Source organism: Microcebus murinus, chromosome 18, assembly GCF_040939455.1.
Source record: "Microcebus murinus isolate Inina chromosome 18, M.murinus_Inina_mat1.0, whole genome shotgun sequence".
NCBI classification, from domain to species: domain Eukaryota; kingdom Metazoa; phylum Chordata; class Mammalia; order Primates; family Cheirogaleidae; genus Microcebus; species Microcebus murinus.
In genome coordinates, this window is record NC_134121.1 from 1272826 (window position 1) to 1296811 (window position 23986).

The window sequence follows — 23986 nt, forward strand, 5'->3', positions numbered from 1 at the left end:
ACCTCCCAGCTCTGGGTCCCTGCAGGAAGTGTTGGCAAGCACAGGGCCGGTCCTCCAAAGGCCCAGGTGCAGGGAGCCCAGGCCAAGCAGCCTGTGGAAGAAGCCACTTGCCGTGCCACCCCGGGAACAGGACTGCAGGCCCCGGCCCTTCCCACCTCCTCCTCCTCCTCCTCCTCCTCCCCCCCGCCCCGCCCCCACAGGGCACAGGGCTCAGAGACACCTCAGACTCTTGCTACCCAAAGTGCAAAGGGCATCAGTTGCTCCTCCAACCCCCCCCCCCCCCGCCCAGCAGACCACGTTGTCCAGCCAGCCCCCGGGCCTCCCTGGGGTGCCCAGCACAAAAGTGCAGACACCCACCGGACCCTCAGTCTCAGTTTTCGGAGGTTTTTGCCACTCTAAGGACCCGCAGGCCAGCTGGGCCTTCGGGCAGGACAGAGAGCCCCGGAATCCGACGTGGAGAGCTGCGTGTACGTCCCCATCAGGAGGCGGTCCCCACCTCCGCGGCTCTCCCCTTGCGGGGAGCGGCAGCCCAGCCGGCAGCCGCAGGGCCTCAGGGAAGACACCAGGCTGGGCCCCCGCGGCACAGCGGGGGCACGTCCCCCGCACTCACGCGACTTAGGGACGGCTGCTGGAGACTGCTGCGGCCACCCTGCTGCCGGGTTTCTGGAGGGCTTCCTGGAAGCAGCGTCCACACCAAGCCCTTGGAAGGCCCAGGCGACGGAGGAGCCGGTCAGGCAGGGGCCGAGGACGGTGAGAGGCCGGGCGGGAAGGAGCGTGTCAGGCAGGGGCAGAGGACGGTGACCGGCCGGGCGGGGAGGAGCCGGTCAGGCGGGGGCCCAGGACAGTGACGGGCCTGGCCGGGGAGGAGTGCGTCAGGCAGGGGCAGAGGAGACGGGCTGGGTAAGGGTTAGGGTTACAGTTAGGGCACAATTCACAATCCCAAAGACGTGGAAGCGACCCGAGTGCCCATCCATCCAGGAGTGCATCAATAAAATGTGGCGCGTGGACACCACGGAGTGCCATTCGGCTGTGAGGAGCAGCGGTGAGAGGGCGCCTCTCGTGTTCTCCTGGCCAGAGCTGGAACCCGTTCCAGTAAGCCAAGTATCCCAGGAATGGACACACGAGCACCACGTGAGCGCGCTCACCAGCAAATTGGTACGAACGGATGGACGCCTAAGTGGACAGAGAGGAATCACCTTCATCGGGTGGGTGTCGGGCGGGCGGGTGGGGGGAGGGGAGGGGCATACACATCCATTAGGCATGGGGTGGGTGCGCACCGACTGGGGGATGGGCGCACTTGAAGCTCTGACCCGAGGGGGGAGGCTTGGAGAGGGCAAGGCACCCGACCTTAACATTGGTACCCCCACAATACGCTGGAACAACATGAGAGGTATATGAATAAGAACACAGGGGGGGCCGGGCGCGGTGGCTCACGCCTGTAATCCTAGCTCTCTGGGAGGCCGAGGCGGGCGGATTGCTCCAGGTCAGGAGTTCGAAACCAGCCTGAGCAAGAGCGAGACCCCGTCTCTACTAAAAATAGAAAGAAATTAATTGGCCAACTAATATATATAGAAAAACACAGCCGGGCGTGGTGGTGCATGCCTGTAGTCCCAACTACTCGGGAGGCTGAGGCAGCAGGATTGCTTGAGCCCGGAGATTGAGGTTGCTGTGAGCTAGGCTGACGCCATGGCACTCACTCTAGCCTGGGCAGCAAAACGAGACTCTGTCTCAAAAAAAAAAAAAAAGAACACAGGGGGGAGGGCGGCACGGGCAACACATGTCACCTGAATACTTGTACTCCCATCATCTGCTTGAAAAGAGAGAGAAAAGAAAATGCAATCCTAGAGGTAAGAGACACTTTTTAAAAATAATGAATCCGAAGAGAAAAGTAAAAGGAGGCCTGTGGAGCAGGTCTGGGTGTGACTCCGGATCCCCCAACATCAGGTGCCACCACCAAAGATTCCTGCGTGTAGCCCATAGAACCCCAAAAGCAACGGGACGAGTTCTGGTCACATACTCCCTCAAAATGACATCCTGGCCTTCTTCTGGAACTCCCTCCCCTCTCAGACTCTCAAGGTTTCCTCCAGCGTGTCGGTTCCCACAGAGCAGACCTTTGGTCTGAGACCTGACAGTCCAGATGCCACGCATGCTGCCGCGTGGCGGCGGTGTCGCGGCTTGGGACAAGAGGAGGCCCCACGGTGCGGGCTGGGGCGCCAGGCACCGCGCGGGCGCTGAGGGTGGGGGTGACCCCCACCCCGGGCCGCCGCCTCGCTCCCAGAAAGGGGACAGAACAAGAGGCAAAAAAAAAAAAAAAAAAAAAAAGCAGCAGCCTGTGGCACCCGGTATTCCCAGGCGGTCTCCCATCCAAGTACTAACCAGGCCCGACCCTGCTTAGCTTCCGAGACCAGACGAGATCGGGGGCGTTCAGGGTGGTGTGGCCCTAGACGGCGGCGGAGGGCGCCCCTGCCCCGCTCGAGAAGCCGAGCCTCTCTGGGCTTCCCCGCCGCCGCCTCCCGCCCCAGGCCCCGCGCCGGGCGGGGCCGGGCCGGGCCGGTTGAGTTCGCTGGCCAGGTCCCGCGGGCTCCCAGGGACGGGGGTGATGGGCGGGGCGGGGCGGGGCGGGGCGGGGTGGGGGGCTGTCTCTCTATACACACACACACACACTCACACTCACTCACACTCACACAAGATGCGCCTCCACGGCTGGACTCGCCAAGGTGGAGCCCTCCCAGCCCCCCTCGTCTCCTCGCCCGGCCTCCTTCACCTACCCGCTGCCCACCCCCAGCGCGTCGCTGCCGCTGACTGCGCACGCGCGGGACGCTCGCCCTTTGACCCCAGCCAGGGGCCGCCCTCCCCCACAACCCCTTTCAGCTGCGCCCCCCCCTCGCCCTGTGGGTGGGCTGCCGCCTATTCCCCCGGGCCAGGGCTGGGGCACAGCCAGTGTATGGGGCGTCTCTCTCTGGGGATGTGTCCCATGGGTGGGGTGGGGTGGCGTGGTTTGGGGGGCGCTGAAGAAATCAGTCCCCTCCATCTCCTACCTCTGGAAAACACCCAAGCCCGTGGAGAACTGCCGGCACCGCTTCGTGGGGGCCGGGACCCTCCTCCGTGTCCTCCTGTGGCCCAGTCCAAGGGGCCTGGGCCTGGCCGGGGCTGCTTTGGACCCCGACCACCCTGGCGTGTGGACTCGCTAAAAATCGGCCATTAGATATTGGATTCCAGCTTCCTGGAGGTCATTTCACTAATGAGTGCACCGGAAAGAGTTTCCTAATCCATCTGTGAGGGTGGCAACTGAAGGAGAATTTTAAAGCTGACAGAATAGGCGAGGGAAGGCATAGGAGATTTCCACACCCAGCAAGGAAGACTTTCCCGAAATGGAAGAAAGAAACGAGCAAACAGAGACACCGGTAGCCCGCCCGGAAAAGAGTCTGCCCCTGAGAGAAAGCACCCTGACCAGGTTCACCCGTGGGTGGGTGGCGAGCTAGCGGCATTCAGAAGAGCGAGGCCCGCAGTCTGTGCGGAAGACACCTGCACTCTGGTGTGTGTGGCGGCGCGATTCACAAGCAGCTCTAGATGTTAAACCAAGGAGAAGCCAGGGAGTTCCCAACGCCCCAGGTGTCCTCAGCCCACGACTGGCTGCTGTGGGAATGCGAAGCCCGGCTCCTTGTCTCAGAGCGGGGTTCCCAGGAGGATCAGGCTGAAGCTGGGACTTGGCCTCAAAGTGTCCCCTCGCATGGCCACCCCCTTCCCCTTCCTGCTCCTCTACTCCTGGTGCCCCTCCATCCAGGGGCCAGACCTTAAAGAGTCACCGCAAGAGAATCCTGGTCCCAAAGGAGCCTTCTGGGGGACCGGTGCTGAGAGAGGTTGTGGGCATGGCCCGCTGGGGCTCTGCCCGACCCAGGGCTGAGAGATGCCACCTCCCAGCTCTGGGTCCCTGCAGGAAGTGTTGGCAAGCACAGGGCCGGTCCTCCAAAGGCCCAGGTGCAGGGAGCCAAGGCCAAGCAGCCTGTGGAAGAAGCCACTTGCCGTGCCACCCCGGGAACAGGACTGCAGGCCCCGGCCCTTCCCACCTCCTCCTCCTCCTCCTCCTCCAACTCCCCCCGCCCCACCCCCACAGGGCACAGGGCTCAGAGACACCTCAGACTCTTGCTACCCAAAGTGCAAAGGGCATCAGTTGCTCCTCCAACCCCCCCCCCCCCGCCCAGCAGACCACGTTGTCCAGCCAGCCCCCGGGCCTCCCTGGGGTGCCCAGCACAAAAGTGCAGACACCCACCGGACCCTCAGTCTCAGTTTTCGGAGGTTTTTGCCACTCTAAGGACCCGCAGGCCAGCTGGGCCTTCGGGCAGTACAGAGAGCCCCGGAATCCGACGTGGAGAGCTGCGTGTACGTCCCCATCAGGATGCGGTCCCCACCTCCGCGGCTCTCCCCTTGCGGGGAGCGGCAGCCCAGCCGGCAGCCGCAGGGCCTCAGGGAAGACACCAGGCTGGGCCCCCGCGGCACAGCGGGGGCACGTCCCCCGCACTCACGCGACTTAGGGACGGCTGCTGGAGACTGCTGCGGCCACCCTGCTGCCGGGTTTCTGGAGGGCTTCCTGGAAGCAGCATCCACACCAAGCCCTTGGAAGGCCCAGGCGACGGAGGAGCCGGTCAGGCAGGGGCCGAGGACGGTGAGAGGCCGGGCGGGAAGGAGCGTGTCAGGCAGGGGCAGAGGACGGTGACCGGCCGGGCGGGGAGGAGCCGGTCAGGCGGGGGCCCAGGACAGTGACGGGCCTGGCCGGGGAGGAGTGCGTCAGGCAGGGGCAGAGGAGACGGGCTGGGTAAGGGTTAGGGTTACAGTTAGGGCACAATTCACAATCCCAAAGACGTGGAAGCGACCCGAGTGCCCATCCATCCAGGAGTGCATCAATAAAATGTGGCGCGTGGACACCACGGAGTGCCATTCGGCTGTGAGGAGCAGCGGTGAGAGGGCGCCTCTCGTGTTCTCCTGGCCAGAGCTGGAACCCGTTCCAGTAAGCCAAGTATCCCGAGAATGGACACACGAGCACCACGTGAGCGCGCTCACCAGCAAATTGGTACGAACGGATGGACGCCTAAGTGGACAGAGAGGAATCACCTTCATCGGGTGGGTGTCGGGCGGGTGGGGGGAGGGGAGGGGCATACACATCCATTAGGCATGGGGTGGGTGCGCACCGACTGGGGGATGGGCGCACTTGAAGCTCTGACCCGAGGGGGGAGGCTTGGAGAGGGCAAGGCACCCGACCTTAACATTGGTACCCCCACAATACGCTGGAACAACATGAGAGGTATATGAATAAGAACACAGGGGGGGCCGGGCGCGGTGGCTCACGCCTGTAATCCTAGCTCTCTGGGAGGCCGAGGCGGGCGGATTGCTCCAGGTCAGGAGTTCGAAACCAGCCTGAGCAAGAGCGAGACCCCGTCTCTACTAAAAATAGAAAGAAATTAATTGGCCAACTAATATATATAGAAAAACACAGCCGGGCGTGGTGGTGCATGCCTGTAGTCCCAACTACTCGGGAGGCTGAGGCAGCAGGATTGCTTGAGCCCGGAGATTGAGGTTGCTGTGAGCTAGGCTGACGCCATGGCACTCACTCTAGCCTGGGCAGCAAAACGAGACTCTGTCTCAAAAAAAAAAAAAAAAGAACACAGGGGGGAGGGCGGCACGGGCAACACATGTCACCTGAATACTTGTACTCCCATCATCTGCTTGAAAAGAGAGAGAAAAGAAAATGCAATCCTAGAGGTAAGAGACACTTTTTAAAAATAATGAATCCGAAGAGAAAAGTAAAAGGAGGCCTGTGGAGCAGGTCTGGGTGTGACTCCGGATCCCCCAACATCAGGTGCCACCACCAAAGATTCCTGCGTGTAGCCCATAGAACCCCAAAAGCAACGGGACGAGTTCTGGTCACATACTCCCTCAAAATGACATCCTGGCCTTCTTCTGGAACTCCCTCCCCTCTCAGACTCTCAAGGTTTCCTCCAGCGTGTCGGTTCCCACAGAGCAGACCTTTGGTCTGAGACCTGACAGTCCAGATGCCACGCATGCTGCCGCGTGGCGGCGGTGTCGCGGCTTGGGACAAGAGGAGGCCCCACGGTGCGGGCTGGGGCGCCAGGCACCGCGCGGGCGCTGAGGGTGGGGGTGACCCCCACCCCGGGCCGCCGCCGCGCTCCCAGAAAGGGGACAGAACAAGAGGCAAAAAAAAAAAAAAAAAAAAAAGCAGCAGCCTGTGGCACCCGGTATTCCCAGGCGGTCTCCCATCCAAGTACTAACCAGGCCCGACCCTGCTTAGCTTCCGAGACCAGACGAGATCGGGGGCGTTCAGGGTGGTGTGGCCCTAGACGGCGGCGGAGGGCGCCCCTGCCCCGCTCGAGAAGCCGAGCCTCTCTGGGCTTCCCCGCCGCCGCCTCCCGCCCCAGGCCCCGCGCCGGGCGGGGCCGGGCCGGGCCGGTTGAGTTCGCTGGCCAGGTCCCGCGGGCTCCCAGGGACGGGGGTGATGGGCGGGGCGGGGCGGGGCGGGGCGGGGTGGGGGGCTGTCTCTCTATACACACACACACACACTCACACTCACTCACACTCACACAAGATGCGCCTCCACGGCTGGACTCGCCAAGGTGGAGCCCTCCCAGCCCCCCTCGTCTCCTCGCCCGGCCTCCTTCACCTACCCGCTGCCCACCCCCAGCGCGTCGCTGCCGCTGACTGCGCACGCGCGGGACGCTCGCCCTTTGACCCCAGCCAGGGGCCGCCCTCCCCCACAACCCCTTTCAGCTGCGCCCCCCCCTCGCCCTGTGGGTGGGCTGCCGCCTATTCCCCCGGGCCAGGGCTGGGGCACAGCCAGTGTATGGGGCGTCTCTCTCTGGGGATGTGTCCCATGGGTGGGGTGGGGTGGCGTGGTTTGGGGGGCGCTGAAGAAATCAGTCCCCTCCATCTCCTACCTCTGGAAAACACCCAAGCCCGTGGAGAACTGCCGGCACCGCTTCGTGGGGGCCGGGACCCTCCTCCGTGTCCTCCTGTGGCCCAGTCCAAGGGGCCTGGGCCTGGCCGGGGCTGCTTTGGACCCCGACCACCCTGGCGTGTGGACTCGCTAAAAATCGGCCATTAGATATTGGATTCCAGCTTCCTGGAGGTCATTTCACTAATGAGTGCACCGGAAAGAGTTTCCTAATCCATCTGTGAGGGTGGCAACTGAAGGAGAATTTTAAAGCTGACAGAATAGGCGAGGGAAGGCATAGGAGATTTCCACACCCAGCAAGGAAGACTTTCCCGAAATGGAAGAAAGAAACGAGCAAACAGAGACACCGGTAGCCCGCCCGGAAAAGAGTCTGCCCCTGAGAGAAAGCACCCTGACCAGGTTCACCCGTGGGTGGGTGGCGAGCTAGCGGCATTCAGAAGAGCGAGGCCCGCAGTCTGTGCGGAAGACACCTGCACTCTGGTGTGTGTGGCGGCGCGATTCACAAGCAGCTCTAGATGTTAAACCAAGGAGAAGCCAGGGAGTTCCCAACGCCCCAGGTGTCCTCAGCCCACGACTGGCTGCTGTGGGAATGCGAAGCCCGGCTCCTTGTCTCAGAGCGGGGTTCCCAGGAGGATCAGGCTGAAGCTGGGACTTGGCCTCAAAGTGTCCCCTCGCATGGCCACCCCCTTCCCCTTCCTGCTCCTCTACTCCTGGTGCCCCTCCATCCAGGGGCCAGACCTTAAAGAGTCACCGCAAGAGAATCCTGGTCCCAAAGGAGCCTTCTGGGGGACCGGTGCTGAGAGAGGTTGTGGGCATGGCCCGCTGGGGCTCTGCCCGACCCAGGGCTGAGAGATGCCACCTCCCAGCTCTGGGTCCCTGCAGGAAGTGTTGGCAAGCACAGGGCCGGTCCTCCAAAGGCCCAGGTGCAGGGAGCCCAGGCCAAGCAGCCTGTGGAAGAAGCCACTTGCCGTGCCACCCCGGGAACAGGACTGCAGGCCCCGGCCCTTCCCACCTCCTCCTCCTCCTCCTCCTCCTCCCCCCCGCCCCGCCCCCACAGGGCACAGGGCTCAGAGACACCTCAGACTCTTGCTACCCAAAGTGCAAAGGGCATCAGTTGCTCCTCCAACCCCCCCCCCCCCCCCCCCGCCCAGCAGACCACGTTGTCCAGCCAGCCCCCGGGCCTCCCTGGGGTGCCCAGCACAAAAGTGCAGACACCCACCGGACCCTCAGTCTCAGTTTTCGGAGGTTTTTGCCACTCTAAGGACCCGCAGGCCAGCTGGGCCTTCGGGCAGGACAGAGAGCCCCGGAATCCGACGTGGAGAGCTGCGTGTACGTCCCCATCAGGAGGCGGTCCCCACCTCCGCGGCTCTCCCCTTGCGGGGAGCGGCAGCCCAGCCGGCAGCCGCAGGGCCTCAGGGAAGACACCAGGCTGGGCCCCCGCGGCACAGCGGGGGCACGTCCCCCGCACTCACGCGACTTAGGGACGGCTGCTGGAGACTGCTGCGGCCACCCTGCTGCCGGGTTTCTGGAGGGCTTCCTGGAAGCAGCGTCCACACCAAGCCCTTGGAAGGCCCAGGCGACGGAGGAGCCGGTCAGGCAGGGGCCGAGGACGGTGAGAGGCCGGGCGGGAAGGAGCGTGTCAGGCAGGGGCAGAGGACGGTGACCGGCCGGGCGGGGAGGAGCCGGTCAGGCGGGGGCCCAGGACAGTGACGGGCCTGGCCGGGGAGGAGTGCGTCAGGCAGGGGCAGAGGAGACGGGCTGGGTAAGGGTTAGGGTTACAGTTAGGGCACAATTCACAATCCCAAAGACGTGGAAGCGACCCGAGTGCCCATCCATCCAGGAGTGCATCAATAAAATGTGGCGCGTGGACACCACGGAGTGCCATTCGGCTGTGAGGAGCAGCGGTGAGAGGGCGCCTCTCGTGTTCTCCTGGCCAGAGCTGGAACCCGTTCCAGTAAGCCAAGTATCCCAGGAATGGACACACGAGCACCACGTGAGCGCGCTCACCAGCAAATTGGTACGAACGGATGGACGCCTAAGTGGACAGAGAGGAATCACCTTCATCGGGTGGGTGTCGGGCGGGCGGGTGGGGGGAGGGGAGGGGCATACACATCCATTAGGCATGGGGTGGGTGCGCACCGACTGGGGGATGGGCGCACTTGAAGCTCTGACCCGAGGGGGGAGGCTTGGAGAGGGCAAGGCACCCGACCTTAACATTGGTACCCCCACAATACGCTGGAACAACATGAGAGGTATATGAATAAGAACACAGGGGGGGCCGGGCGCGGTGGCTCACGCCTGTAATCCTAGCTCTCTGGGAGGCCGAGGCGGGCGGATTGCTCCAGGTCAGGAGTTCGAAACCAGCCTGAGCAAGAGCGAGACCCCGTCTCTACTAAAAATAGAAAGAAATTAATTGGCCAACTAATATATATAGAAAAACACAGCCGGGCGTGGTGGTGCATGCCTGTAGTCCCAACTACTCGGGAGGCTGAGGCAGCAGGATTGCTTGAGCCCGGAGATTGAGGTTGCTGTGAGCTAGGCTGACGCCATGGCACTCACTCTAGCCTGGGCAGCAAAACGAGACTCTGTCTCAAAAAAAAAAAAAAAAGAACACAGGGGGGAGGGCGGCACGGGCAACACATGTCACCTGAATACTTGTACTCCCATCATCTGCTTGAAAAGAGAGAGAAAAGAAAATGCAATCCTAGAGGTAAGAGACACTTTTTAAAAATAATGAATCCGAAGAGAAAAGTAAAAGGAGGCCTGTGGAGCAGGTCTGGGTGTGACTCCGGATCCCCCAACATCAGGTGCCACCACCAAAGATTCCTGCGTGTAGCCCATAGAACCCCAAAAGCAACGGGACGAGTTCTGGTCACATACTCCCTCAAAATGACATCCTGGCCTTCTTCTGGAACTCCCTCCCCTCTCAGACTCTCAAGGTTTCCTCCAGCGTGTCGGTTCCCACAGAGCAGACCTTTGGTCTGAGACCTGACAGTCCAGATGCCACGCATGCTGCCGCGTGGCGGCGGTGTCGCGGCTTGGGACAAGAGGAGGCCCCACGGTGCGGGCTGGGGCGCCAGGCACCGCGCGGGCGCTGAGGGTGGGGGTGACCCCCACCCCGGGCCGCCGCCTCGCTCCCAGAAAGGGGACAGAACAAGAGGCAAAAAAAAAAAAAAAAAAAAAAGCAGCAGCCTGTGGCACCCGGTATTCCCAGGCGGTCTCCCATCCAAGTACTAACCAGGCCCGACCCTGCTTAGCTTCCGAGACCAGACGAGATCGGGGGCGTTCAGGGTGGTGTGGCCCTAGACGGCGGCGGAGGGCGCCCCTGCCCCGCTCGAGAAGCCGAGCCTCTCTGGGCTTCCCCGCCGCCGCCTCCCGCCCCAGGCCCCGCGCCGGGCGGGGCCGGGCCGGGCCGGTTGAGTTCGCTGGCCAGGTCCCGCGGGCTCCCAGGGACGGGGGTGATGGGCGGGGCGGGGCGGGGCGGGGCGGGGTGGGGGGCTGTCTCTCTATACACACACACACACACTCACACTCACTCACACTCACACAAGATGCGCCTCCACGGCTGGACTCGCCAAGGTGGAGCCCTCCCAGCCCCCCTCGTCTCCTCGCCCGGCCTCCTTCACCTACCCGCTGCCCACCCCCAGCGCGTCGCTGCCGCTGACTGCGCACGCGCGGGACGCTCGCCCTTTGACCCCAGCCAGGGGCCGCCCTCCCCCACAACCCCTTTCAGCTGCGCCCCCCCCTCGCCCTGTGGGTGGGCTGCCGCCTATTCCCCCGGGCCAGGGCTGGGGCACAGCCAGTGTATGGGGCGTCTCTCTCTGGGGATGTGTCCCATGGGTGGGGTGGGGTGGCGTGGTTTGGGGGGCGCTGAAGAAATCAGTCCCCTCCATCTCCTACCTCTGGAAAACACCCAAGCCCGTGGAGAACTGCCGGCACCGCTTCGTGGGGGCCGGGACCCTCCTCCGTGTCCTCCTGTGGCCCAGTCCAAGGGGCCTGGGCCTGGCCGGGGCTGCTTTGGACCCCGACCACCCTGGCGTGTGGACTCGCTAAAAATCGGCCATTAGATATTGGATTCCAGCTTCCTGGAGGTCATTTCACTAATGAGTGCACCGGAAAGAGTTTCCTAATCCATCTGTGAGGGTGGCAACTGAAGGAGAATTTTAAAGCTGACAGAATAGGCGAGGGAAGGCATAGGAGATTTCCACACCCAGCAAGGAAGACTTTCCCGAAATGGAAGAAAGAAACGAGCAAACAGAGACACCGGTAGCCCGCCCGGAAAAGAGTCTGCCCCTGAGAGAAAGCACCCTGACCAGGTTCACCCGTGGGTGGGTGGCGAGCTAGCGGCATTCAGAAGAGCGAGGCCCGCAGTCTGTGCGGAAGACACCTGCACTCTGGTGTGTGTGGCGGCGCGATTCACAAGCAGCTCTAGATGTTAAACCAAGGAGAAGCCAGGGAGTTCCCAACGCCCCAGGTGTCCTCAGCCCACGACTGGCTGCTGTGGGAATGCGAAGCCCGGCTCCTTGTCTCAGAGCGGGGTTCCCAGGAGGATCAGGCTGAAGCTGGGACTTGGCCTCAAAGTGTCCCCTCGCATGGCCACCCCCTTCCCCTTCCTGCTCCTCTACTCCTGGTGCCCCTCCATCCAGGGGCCAGACCTTAAAGAGTCACCGCAAGAGAATCCTGGTCCCAAAGGAGCCTTCTGGGGGACCGGTGCTGAGAGAGGTTGTGGGCATGGCCCGCTGGGGCTCTGCCCGACCCAGGGCTGAGAGATGCCACCTCCCAGCTCTGGGTCCCTGCAGGAAGTGTTGGCAAGCACAGGGCCGGTCCTCCAAAGGCCCAGGTGCAGGGAGCCCAGGCCAAGCAGCCTGTGGAAGAAGCCACTTGCCGTGCCACCCCGGGAACAGGACTGCAGGCCCCGGCCCTTCCCACCTCCTCCTCCTCCTCCTCCTCCTCCCCCCCGCCCCGCCCCCACAGGGCACAGGGCTCAGAGACACCTCAGACTCTTGCTACCCAAAGTGCAAAGGGCATCAGTTGCTCCTCCAACCCCCCCCCCCCCCGCCCAGCAGACCACGTTGTCCAGCCAGCCCCCGGGCCTCCCTGGGGTGCCCAGCACAAAAGTGCAGACACCCACCGGACCCTCAGTCTCAGTTTTCGGAGGTTTTTGCCACTCTAAGGACCCGCAGGCCAGCTGGGCCTTCGGGCAGGACAGAGAGCCCCGGAATCCGACGTGGAGAGCTGCGTGTACGTCCCCATCAGGAGGCGGTCCCCACCTCCGCGGCTCTCCCCTTGCGGGGAGCGGCAGCCCAGCCGGCAGCCGCAGGGCCTCAGGGAAGACACCAGGCTGGGCCCCCGCGGCACAGCGGGGGCACGTCCCCCGCACTCACGCGACTTAGGGACGGCTGCTGGAGACTGCTGCGGCCACCCTGCTGCCGGGTTTCTGGAGGGCTTCCTGGAAGCAGCGTCCACACCAAGCCCTTGGAAGGCCCAGGCGACGGAGGAGCCGGTCAGGCAGGGGCCGAGGACGGTGAGAGGCCGGGCGGGAAGGAGCGTGTCAGGCAGGGGCAGAGGACGGTGACCGGCCGGGCGGGGAGGAGCCGGTCAGGCGGGGGCCCAGGACAGTGACGGGCCTGGCCGGGGAGGAGTGCGTCAGGCAGGGGCAGAGGAGACGGGCTGGGTAAGGGTTAGGGTTACAGTTAGGGCACAATTCACAATCCCAAAGACGTGGAAGCGACCCGAGTGCCCATCCATCCAGGAGTGCATCAATAAAATGTGGCGCGTGGACACCACGGAGTGCCATTCGGCTGTGAGGAGCAGCGGTGAGAGGGCGCCTCTCGTGTTCTCCTGGCCAGAGCTGGAACCCGTTCCAGTAAGCCAAGTATCCCAGGAATGGACACACGAGCACCACGTGAGCGCGCTCACCAGCAAATTGGTACGAACGGATGGACGCCTAAGTGGACAGAGAGGAATCACCTTCATCGGGTGGGTGTCGGGCGGGCGGGTGGGGGGAGGGGAGGGGCATACACATCCATTAGGCATGGGGTGGGTGCGCACCGACTGGGGGATGGGCGCACTTGAAGCTCTGACCCGAGGGGGGAGGCTTGGAGAGGGCAAGGCACCCGACCTTAACATTGGTACCCCCACAATACGCTGGAACAACATGAGAGGTATATGAATAAGAACACAGGGGGGGCCGGGCGCGGTGGCTCACGCCTGTAATCCTAGCTCTCTGGGAGGCCGAGGCGGGCGGATTGCTCCAGGTCAGGAGTTCGAAACCAGCCTGAGCAAGAGCGAGACCCCGTCTCTACTAAAAATAGAAAGAAATTAATTGGCCAACTAATATATATAGAAAAACACAGCCGGGCGTGGTGGTGCATGCCTGTAGTCCCAACTACTCGGGAGGCTGAGGCAGCAGGATTGCTTGAGCCCGGAGATTGAGGTTGCTGTGAGCTAGGCTGACGCCATGGCACTCACTCTAGCCTGGGCAGCAAAACGAGACTCTGTCTCAAAAAAAAAAAAAAAGAACACAGGGGGGAGGGCGGCACGGGCAACACATGTCACCTGAATACTTGTACTCCCATCATCTGCTTGAAAAGAGAGAGAAAAGAAAATGCAATCCTAGAGGTAAGAGACACTTTTTAAAAATAATGAATCCGAAGAGAAAAGTAAAAGGAGGCCTGTGGAGCAGGTCTGGGTGTGACTCCGGATCCCCCAACATCAGGTGCCACCACCAAAGATTCCTGCGTGTAGCCCATAGAACCCCAAAAGCAACGGGACGAGTTCTGGTCACATACTCCCTCAAAATGACATCCTGGCCTTCTTCTGGAACTCCCTCCCCTCTCAGACTCTCAAGGTTTCCTCCAGCGTGTCGGTTCCCACAGAGCAGACCTTTGGTCTGAGACCTGACAGTCCAGATGCCACGCATGCTGCCGCGTGGCGGCGGTGTCGCGGCTTGGGACAAGAGGAGGCCCCACGGTGCGGGCTGGGGCGCCAGGCACCGCGCGGGCGCTGAGGGTGGGGGTGACCCCCACCCCGGGCCGCCGCCTCGCTCCCAGAAAGGGGACAGAACAAGAGGCAAAAAAAAAAAAAAAAAAAAAAAGCAGCAGCCTGTGGCACCCGGTATTCCCAGGCGGTCTCCCATCCAAGTACTAACCAGGCCCGACCCTGCTTAGCTTCCGAGACCAGACGAGATCGGGGGCGTTCAGGGTGGTGTGGCCCTAGACGGCGGCGGAGGGCGCCCCTGCCCCGCTCGAGAAGCCGAGCCTCTCTGGGCTTCCCCGCCGCCGCCTCCCGCCCCAGGCCCCGCGCCGGGCGGGGCCGGGCCGGGCCGGTTGAGTTCGCTGGCCAGGTCCCGCGGGCTCCCAGGGACGGGGGTGATGGGCGGGGCGGGGCGGGGCGGGGCGGGGTGGGGGGCTGTCTCTCTATACACACACACACACACTCACACTCACTCACACTCACACAAGATGCGCCTCCACGGCTGGACTCGCCAAGGTGGAGCCCTCCCAGCCCCCCTCGTCTCCTCGCCCGGCCTCCTTCACCTACCCGCTGCCCACCCCCAGCGCGTCGCTGCCGCTGACTGCGCACGCGCGGGACGCTCGCCCTTTGACCCCAGCCAGGGGCCGCCCTCCCCCACAACCCCTTTCAGCTGCGCCCCCCCCTCGCCCTGTGGGTGGGCTGCCGCCTATTCCCCCGGGCCAGGGCTGGGGCACAGCCAGTGTATGGGGCGTCTCTCTCTGGGGATGTGTCCCATGGGTGGGGTGGGGTGGCGTGGTTTGGGGGGCGCTGAAGAAATCAGTCCCCTCCATCTCCTACCTCTGGAAAACACCCAAGCCCGTGGAGAACTGCCGGCACCGCTTCGTGGGGGCCGGGACCCTCCTCCGTGTCCTCCTGTGGCCCAGTCCAAGGGGCCTGGGCCTGGCCGGGGCTGCTTTGGACCCCGACCACCCTGGCGTGTGGACTCGCTAAAAATCGGCCATTAGATATTGGATTCCAGCTTCCTGGAGGTCATTTCACTAATGAGTGCACCGGAAAGAGTTTCCTAATCCATCTGTGAGGGTGGCAACTGAAGGAGAATTTTAAAGCTGACAGAATAGGCGAGGGAAGGCATAGGAGATTTCCACACCCAGCAAGGAAGACTTTCCCGAAATGGAAGAAAGAAACGAGCAAACAGAGACACCGGTAGCCCGCCCGGAAAAGAGTCTGCCCCTGAGAGAAAGCACCCTGACCAGGTTCACCCGTGGGTGGGTGGCGAGCTAGCGGCATTCAGAAGAGCGAGGCCCGCAGTCTGTGCGGAAGACACCTGCACTCTGGTGTGTGTGGCGGCGCGATTCACAAGCAGCTCTAGATGTTAAACCAAGGAGAAGCCAGGGAGTTCCCAACGCCCCAGGTGTCCTCAGCCCACGACTGGCTGCTGTGGGAATGCGAAGCCCGGCTCCTTGTCTCAGAGCGGGGTTCCCAGGAGGATCAGGCTGAAGCTGGGACTTGGCCTCAAAGTGTCCCCTCGCATGGCCACCCCCTTCCCCTTCCTGCTCCTCTACTCCTGGTGCCCCTCCATCCAGGGGCCAGACCTTAAAGAGTCACCGCAAGAGAATCCTGGTCCCAAAGGAGCCTTCTGGGGGACCGGTGCTGAGAGAGGTTGTGGGCATGGCCCGCTGGGGCTCTGCCCGACCCAGGGCTGAGAGATGCCACCTCCCAGCTCTGGGTCCCTGCAGGAAGTGTTGGCAAGCACAGGGCCGGTCCTCCAAAGGCCCAGGTGCAGGGAGCCCAGGCCAAGCAGCCTGTGGAAGAAGCCACTTGCCGTGCCACCCCGGGAACAGGACTGCAGGCCCCGGCCCTTCCCACCTCCTCCTCCTCCTCCTCCTCCTCCCCCCCGCCCCGCCCCCACAGGGCACAGGGCTCAGAGACACCTCAGACTCTTGCTACCCAAAGTGCAAAGGGCATCAGTTGCTCCTCCAACCCCCCCCCCCCCGCCCAGCAGACCACGTTGTCCAGCCAGCCCCCGGGCCTCCCTGGGGTGCCCAGCACAAAAGTGCAGACACCCACCGGACCCTCAGTCTCAGTTTTCGGAGGTTTTTGCCACTCTAAGGACCCGCAGGCCAGCTGGGCCTTCGGGCAGGACAGAGAGCCCCGGAATCCGACGTGGAGAGCTGCGTGTACGTCCCCATCAGGAGGCGGTCCCCACCTCCGCGGCTCTCCCCTTGCGGGGAGCGGCAGCCCAGCCGGCAGCCGCAGGGCCTCAGGGAAGACACCAGGCTGGGCCCCCGCGGCACAGCGGGGGCACGTCCCCCGCACTCACGCGACTTAGGGACGGCTGCTGGAGACTGCTGCGGCCACCCTGCTGCCGGGTTTCTGGAGGGCTTCCTGGAAGCAGCGTCCACACCAAGCCCTTGGAAGGCCCAGGCGACGGAGGAGCCGGTCAGGCAGGGGCCGAGGACGGTGAGAGGCCGGGCGGGAAGGAGCGTGTCAGGCAGGGGCAGAGGACGGTGACCGGCCGGGTGGGGAGGAGCCGGTCAGGCGGGGGCCCAGGACAGTGACGGGCCTGGCCGGGGAGGAGTGCGTCAGGCAGGGGCAGAGGAGACGGGCTGGGTAAGGGTTAGGGTTACAGTTAGGGCACAATTCACAATCCCAAAGACGTGGAAGCGACCCGAGTGCCCATCCATCCAGGAGTGCATCAATAAAATGTGGCGCGTGGACACCACGGAGTGCCATTCGGCTGTGAGGAGCAGCGGTGAGAGGGCGCCTCTCGTGTTCTCCTGGCCAGAGCTGGAACCCGTTCCAGTAAGCCAAGTATCCCAGGAATGGACACACGAGCACCACGTGAGCGCGCTCACCAGCAAATTGGTACGAACGGATGGACGCCTAAGTGGACAGAGAGGAATCACCTTCATCGGGTGGGTGTCGGGCGGGCGGGTGGGGGGAGGGGAGGGGCATACACATCCATTAGGCATGGGGTGGGTGCGCACCGACTGGGGGATGGGCGCACTTGAAGCTCTGACCCGAGGGGGGAGGCTTGGAGAGGGCAAGGCACCCGACCTTAACATTGGTACCCCCACAATACGCTGGAACAACATGAGAGGTATATGAATAAGAACACAGGGGGGGCCGGGCGCGGTGGCTCACGCCTGTAATCCTAGCTCTCTGGGAGGCCGAGGCGGGCGGATTGCTCCAGGTCAGGAGTTCGAAACCAGCCTGAGCAAGAGCGAGACCCCGTCTCTACTAAAAATAGAAAGAAATTAATTGGCCAACTAATATATATAGAAAAACACAGCCGGGCGTGGTGGTGCATGCCTGTAGTCCCAACTACTCGGGAGGCTGAGGCAGCAGGATTGCTTGAGCCCGGAGATTGAGGTTGCTGTGAGCTAGGCTGACGCCATGGCACTCACTCTAGCCTGGGCAGCAAAACGAGACTCTGTCTCAAAAAAAAAAAAAAAAGAACACAGGGGGGAGGGCGGCACGGGCAACACATGTCACCTGAATACTTGTACTCCCATCATCTGCTTGAAAAGAGAGAGAAAAGAAAATGCAATCCTAGAGGTAAGAGACACTTTTTAAAAATAATGAATCCGAAGAGAAAAGTAAAAGGAGGCCTGTGGAGCAGGTCTGGGTGTGACTCCGGATCCCCCAACATCAGGTGCCACCACCAAAGATTCCTGCGTGTAGCCCATAGAACCCCAAAAGCAACGGGACGAGTTCTGGTCACATACTCCCTCAAAATGACATCCTGGCCTTCTTCTGGAACTCCCTCCCCTCTCAGACTCTCAAGGTTTCCTCCAGCGTGTCGGTTCCCACAGAGCAGACCTTTGGTCTGAGACCTGACAGTCCAGATGCCACGCATGCTGCCGCGTGGCGGCGGTGTCGCGGCTTGGGACAAGAGGAGGCCCCACGGTGCGGGCTGGGGCGCCAGGCACCGCGCGGGCGCTGAGGGTGGGGGTGACCCCCACCCCGGGCCGCCGCCGCGCTCCCAGAAAGGGGACAGAACAAGAGGCAAAAAAAAAAAAAAAAAAAAAAGCAGCAGCCTGTGGCACCCGGTATTCCCAGGCGGTCTCCCATCCAAGTACTAACCAGGCCCGACCCTGCTTAGCTTCCGAGACCAGACGAGATCGGGGGCGTTCAGGGTGGTGTGGCCCTAGACGGCGGCGGAGGGCGCCCCTGCCCCGCTCGAGAAGCCGAGCCTCTCTGGGCTTCCCCGCCGCCGCCTCCCGCCCCAGGCCCCGCGCCGGGCGGGGCCGGGCCGGGCCGGTTGAGTTCGCTGGCCAGGTCCCGCGGGCTCCCAGGGACGGGGGTGATGGGCGGGGCGGGGCGGGGCGGGGCGGGGTGGGGGGCTGTCTCTCTATACACACACACACACACTCACACTCACTCACACTCACACAAGATGCGCCTCCACGGCTGGACTCGCCAAGGTGGAGCCCTCCCAGCCCCCCTCGTCTCCTCGCCCGGCCTCCTTCACCTACCCGCTGCCCACCCCCAGCGCGTCGCTGCCGCTGACTGCGCACGCGCGGGACGCTCGCCCTTTGACCCCAGCCAGGGGCCGCCCTCCCCCACAACCCCTTTCAGCTGCGCCCCCCCCTCGCCCTGTGGGTGGGCTGCCGCCTATTCCCCCGGGCCAGGGCTGGGGCACAGCCAGTGTATGGGGCGTCTCTCTCTGGGGATGTGTCCCATGGGTGGGGTGGGGTGGCGTGGTTTGGGGGGCGCTGAAGAAATCAGTCCCCTCCATCTCCTACCTCTGGAAAACACCCAAGCCCGTGGAGAACTGCCGGCACCGCTTCGTGGGGGCCGGGACCCTCCTCCGTGTCCTCCTGTGGCCCAGTCCAAGGGGCCTGGGCCTGGCCGGGGCTGCTTTGGACCCCGACCACCCTGGCGTGTGGACTCGCTAAAAATCGGCCATTAGATATTGGATTCCAGCTTCCTGGAGGTCATTTCACTAATGAGTGCACCGGAAAGAGTTTCCTAATCCATCTGTGAGGGTGGCAACTGAAGGAGAATTTTAAAGCTGACAGAATAGGCGAGGGAAGGCATAGGAGATTTCCACACCCAGCAAGGAAGACTTTCCCGAAATGGAAGAAAGAAACGAGCAAACAGAGACACCGGTAGCCCGCCCGGAAAAGAGTCTGCCCCTGAGAGAAAGCACCCTGACCAGGTTCACCCGTGGGTGGGTGGCGAGCTAGCGGCATTCAGAAGAGCGAGGCCCGCAGTCTGTGCGGAAGACACCTGCACTCTGGTGTGTGTGGCGGCGCGATTCACAAGCAGCTCTAGATGTTAAACCAAGGAGAAGCCAGGGAGTTCCCAACGCCCCAGGTGTCCTCAGCCCACGACTGGCTGCTGTGGGAATGCGAAGCCCGGCTCCTTGTCTCAGAGCGGGGTTCCCAGGAGGATCAGGCTGAAGCTGGGACTTGGCCTCAAAGTGTCCCCTCGCATGGCCACCCCCTTCCCCTTCCTGCTCCTCTACTCCTGGTGCCCCTCCATCCAGGGGCCAGACCTTAAAGAGTCACCGCAAGAGAATCCTGGTCCCAAAGGAGCCTTCTGGGGGACCGGTGCTGAGAGAGGTTGTGGGCATGGCCCGCTGGGGCTCTGCCCGACCCAGGGCTGAGAGATGCCACCTCCCAGCTCTGGGTCCCTGCAGGAAGTGTTGGCAAGCACAGGGCCGGTCCTCCAAAGGCCCAGGTGCAGGGAGCCCAGGCCAAGCAGCCTGTGGAAGAAGCCACTTGCCGTGCCACCCCGGGAACAGGACTGCAGGCCCCGGCCCTTCCCACCTCCTCCTCCTCCTCCTCCTCCTCCCCCCCGCCCCGCCCCCACAGGGCACAGGGCTCAGAGACACCTCAGACTCTTGCTACCCAAAGTGCAAAGGGCATCAGTTGCTCCTCCAACCCCCCCCCCCCCGCCCAGCAGACCACGTTGTCCAGCCAGCCCCCGGGCCTCCCTGGGGTGCCCAGCACAAAAGTGCAGACACCCACCGGACCCTCAGTCTCAGTTTTCGGAGGTTTTTGCCACTCTAAGGACCCGCAGGCCAGCTGGGCCTTCGGGCAGGACAGAGAGCCCCGGAATCCGACGTGGAGAGCTGCGTGTACGTCCCCATCAGGAGGCGGTCCCCACCTCCGCGGCTCTCCCCTTGCGGGGAGCGGCAGCCCAGCCGGCAGCCGCAGGGCCTCAGGGAAGACACCAGGCTGGGCCCCCGCGGCACAGCGGGGGCACGTCCCCCGCACTCACGCGACTTAGGGACGGCTGCTGGAGACTGCTGCGGCCACCCTGCTGCCGGGTTTCTGGAGGGCTTCCTGGAAGCAGCGTCCACACCAAGCCCTTGGAAGGCCCAGGCGACGGAGGAGCCGGTCAGGCAGGGGCCGAGGACGGTGAGAGGCCGGGCGGGAAGGAGCGTGTCAGGCAGGGGCAGAGGACGGTGACCGGCCGGGTGGGGAGGAGCCGGTCAGGCGGGGGCCCAGGACAGTGACGGGCCTGGCCGGGGAGGAGTGCGTCAGGCAGGGGCAGAGGAGACGGGCTGGGTAAGGGTTAGGGTTACAGTTAGGGCACAATTCACAATCCCAAAGACGTGGAAGCGACCCGAGTGCCCATCCATCCAGGAGTGCATCAATAAAATGTGGCGCGTGGACACCACGGAGTGCCATTCGGCTGTGAGGAGCAGCGGTGAGAGGGCGCCTCTCGTGTTCTCCTGGCCAGAGCTGGAACCCGTTCCAGTAAGCCAAGTATCCCAGGAATGGACACACGAGCACCACGTGAGCGCGCTCACCAGCAAATTGGTACGAACGGATGGACGCCTAAGTGGACAGAGAGGAATCACCTTCATCGGGTGGGTGTCGGGCGGGCGGGTGGGGGGAGGGGAGGGGCATACACATCCATTAGGCATGGGGTGGGTGCGCACCGACTGGGGGATGGGCGCACTTGAAGCTCTGACCCGAGGGGGGAGGCTTGGAGAGGGCAAGGCACCCGACCTTAACATTGGTACCCCCACAATACGCTGGAACAACATGAGAGGTATATGAATAAGAACACAGGGGGGGCCGGGCGCGGTGGCTCACGCCTGTAATCCTAGCTCTCTGGGAGGCCGAGGCGGGCGGATTGCTCCAGGTCAGGAGTTCGAAACCAGCCTGAGCAAGAGCGAGACCCCGTCTCTACTAAAAATAGAAAGAAATTAATTGGCCAACTAATATATATAGAAAAACACAGCCGGGCGTGGTGGTGCATGCCTGTAGTCCCAACTACTCGGGAGGCTGAGGCAGCAGGATTGCTTGAGCCCGGAGATTGAGGTTGCTGTGAGCTAGGCTGACGCCATGGCACTCACTCTAGCCTGGGCAGCAAAACGAGACTCTGTCTCAAAAAAAAAAAAAAAAGAACACAGGGGGGAGGGCGGCACGGGCAACACATGTCACCTGAATACTTGTACTCCCATCATCTGCTTGAAAAGAGAGAGAAAAGAAAATGCAATCCTAGAGGTAAGAGACACTTTTTAAAAATAATGAATCCGAAGAGAAAAGTAAAAGGAGGCCTGTGGAGCAGGTCTGGGTGTGACTCCGGATCCCCCAACATCAGGTGCCACCACCAAAGATTCCTGCGTGTAGCCCATAGAACCCCAAAAGCAACGGGACGAGTTCTGGTCACATACTCCCTCAAAATGACATCCTGGCCTTCTTCTGGAACTCCCTCCCCTCTCAGACTCTCAAGGTTTCCTCCAGCGTGTCGGTTCCCACAGAGCAGACCTTTGGTCTGAGACCTGACAGTCCAGATGCCACGCATGCTGCCGCGTGGCGGCGGTGTCGCGGCTTGGGACAAGAGGAGGCCCCACGGTGCGGGCTGGGGCGCCAGGCACCGCGCGGGCGCTGAGGGTGGGGGTGACCCCCACCCCGGGCCGCCGCCGCGCTCCCAGAAAGGGGACAGAACAAGAGGCAAAAAAAAAAAAAAAAAAAAAGCAGCAGCCTGTGGCACCCGGTATTCCCAGGCGGTCTCCCATCCAAGTACTAACCAGGCCCGACCCTGCTTAGCTTCCGAGACCAGACGAGATCGGGGGCGTTCAGGGTGGTGTGGCCCTAGACGGCGGCGGAGGGCGCCCCTGCCCCGCTCGAGAAGCCGAGCCTCTCTGGGCTTCCCCGCCGCCGCCTCCCGCCCCAGGCCCCGCGCCGGGCGGGGCCGGGCCGGGCCGGTTGAGTTCGCTGGCCAGGTCCCGCGGGCTCCCAGGGACGGGGGTGATGGGCGGGGCGGGGCGGGGCGGGGCGGGGTGGGGGGCTGTCTCTCTATACACACACACACACACTCACACTCACTCACACTCACACAAGATGCGCCTCCACGGCTGGACTCGCCAAGGTGGAGCCCTCCCAGCCCCCCTCGTCTCCTCGCCCGGCCTCCTTCACCTACCCGCTGCCCACCCCCAGCGCGTCGCTGCCGCTGACTGCGCACGCGCGGGACGCTCGCCCTTTGACCCCAGCCAGGGGCCGCCCTCCCCCACAACCCCTTTCAGCTGCGCCCCCCCCTCGCCCTGTGGGTGGGCTGCCGCCTATTCCCCCGGGCCAGGGCTGGGGCACAGCCAGTGTATGGGGCGTCTCTCTCTGGGGATGTGTCCCATGGGTGGGGTGGGGTGGCGTGGTTTGGGGGGCGCTGAAGAAATCAGTCCCCTCCATCTCCTACCTCTGGAAAACACCCAAGCCCGTGGAGAACTGCCGGCACCGCTTCGTGGGGGCCGGGACCCTCCTCCGTGTCCTCCTGTGGCCCAGTCCAAGGGGCCTGGGCCTGGCCGGGGCTGCTTTGGACCCCGACCACCCTGGCGTGTGGACTCGCTAAAAATCGGCCATTAGATATTGGATTCCAGCTTCCTGGAGGTCATTTCACTAATGAGTGCACCGGAAAGAGTTTCCTAATCCATCTGTGAGGGTGGCAACTGAAGGAGAATTTTAAAGCTGACAGAATAGGCGAGGGAAGGCATAGGAGATTTCCACACCCAGCAAGGAAGACTTTCCCGAAATGGAAGAAAGAAACGAGCAAACAGAGACACCGGTAGCCCGCCCGGAAAAGAGTCTGCCCCTGAGAGAAAGCACCCTGACCAGGTTCACCCGTGGGTGGGTGGCGAGCTAGCGGCATTCAGAAGAGCGAGGCCCGCAGTCTGTGCGGAAGACACCTGCACTCTGGTGTGTGTGGCGGCGCGATTCACAAGCAGCTCTAGATGTTAAACCAAGGAGAAGCCAGGGAGTTCCCAACGCCCCAGGTGTCCTCAGCCCACGACTGGCTGCTGTGGGAATGCGAAGCCCGGCTCCTTGTCTCAGAGCGGGGTTCCCAGGAGGATCAGGCTGAAGCTGGGACTTGGCCTCAAAGTGTCCCCTCGCATGGCCACCCCCTTCCCCTTCCTGCTCCTCTACTCCTGGTGCCCCTCCATCCAGGGGCCAGACCTTAAAGAGTCACCGCAAGAGAATCCTGGTCCCAAAGGAGCCTTCTGGGGGACCGGTGCTGAGAGAGGTTGTGGGCATGGCCCGCTGGGGCTCTGCCCGACCCAGGGCTGAGAGATGCCACCTCCCAGCTCTGGGTCCCTGCAGGAAGTGTTGGCAAGCACAGGGCCGGTCCTCCAAAGGCCCAGGTGCAGGGAGCCCAGGCCAAGCAGCCTGTGGAAGAAGCCACTTGCCGTGCCACCCCGGGAACAGGACTGCAGGCCCCGGCCCTTCCCACCTCCTCCTCCTCCTCCTCCTCCTCCCCCCCGCCCCGCCCCCACAGGGCACAGGGCTCAGAGACACCTCAGACTCTTGCTACCCAAAGTGCAAAGGGCATCAGTTGCTCCTCCAACCCCCCCCCCCCCCCGCCCAGCAGACCACGTTGTCCAGCCAGCCCCCGGGCCTCCCTGGGGTGCCCAGCACAAAAGTGCAGACACCCACCGGACCCTCAGTCTCAGTTTTCGGAGGTTTTTGCCACTCTAAGGACCCGCAGGCCAGCTGGGCCTTCGGGCAGGACAGAGAGCCCCGGAATCCGACGTGGAGAGCTGCGTGTACGTCCCCATCAGGAGGCGGTCCCCACCTCCGCGGCTCTCCCCTT

General features: G+C 63.2%; 6 non-coding genes across 6 annotated transcripts; all 6 read right to left on the reverse strand.

Moving 5' to 3' along the window:
• Positions 1-2327: 2327 nt before the first annotated feature.
• LOC142862314 (5S ribosomal RNA) lies at positions 2328-2446 on the reverse strand. The gene has a single exon (XR_012913380.1). It is a non-coding gene; the product is annotated as a 5S ribosomal RNA (ribosomal RNA).
• Positions 2447-6236: 3790 nt separating this feature from the next.
• LOC142862325 (5S ribosomal RNA) lies at positions 6237-6355 on the reverse strand. Its single transcript, XR_012913390.1, has one exon. It is a non-coding gene; the product is annotated as a 5S ribosomal RNA (ribosomal RNA).
• A 3798-nt stretch (positions 6356-10153) lies between these two features.
• Positions 10154-10272, reverse strand: LOC142862336 (5S ribosomal RNA). Its single transcript, XR_012913399.1, has one exon. It is a non-coding gene; the product is annotated as a 5S ribosomal RNA (ribosomal RNA).
• Positions 10273-14065: 3793 nt separating this feature from the next.
• Positions 14066-14184, reverse strand: LOC142862348 (5S ribosomal RNA). The gene has a single exon (XR_012913410.1). It is a non-coding gene; the product is annotated as a 5S ribosomal RNA (ribosomal RNA).
• Positions 14185-17976: 3792 nt separating this feature from the next.
• Positions 17977-18095, reverse strand: LOC142862359 (5S ribosomal RNA). Its single transcript, XR_012913420.1, has one exon. It is a non-coding gene; the product is annotated as a 5S ribosomal RNA (ribosomal RNA).
• Positions 18096-21886: 3791 nt separating this feature from the next.
• LOC142862367 (5S ribosomal RNA) lies at positions 21887-22005 on the reverse strand. The gene has a single exon (XR_012913425.1). It is a non-coding gene; the product is annotated as a 5S ribosomal RNA (ribosomal RNA).
• Between the last annotated feature and the right edge of the window lie 1981 nt (positions 22006-23986).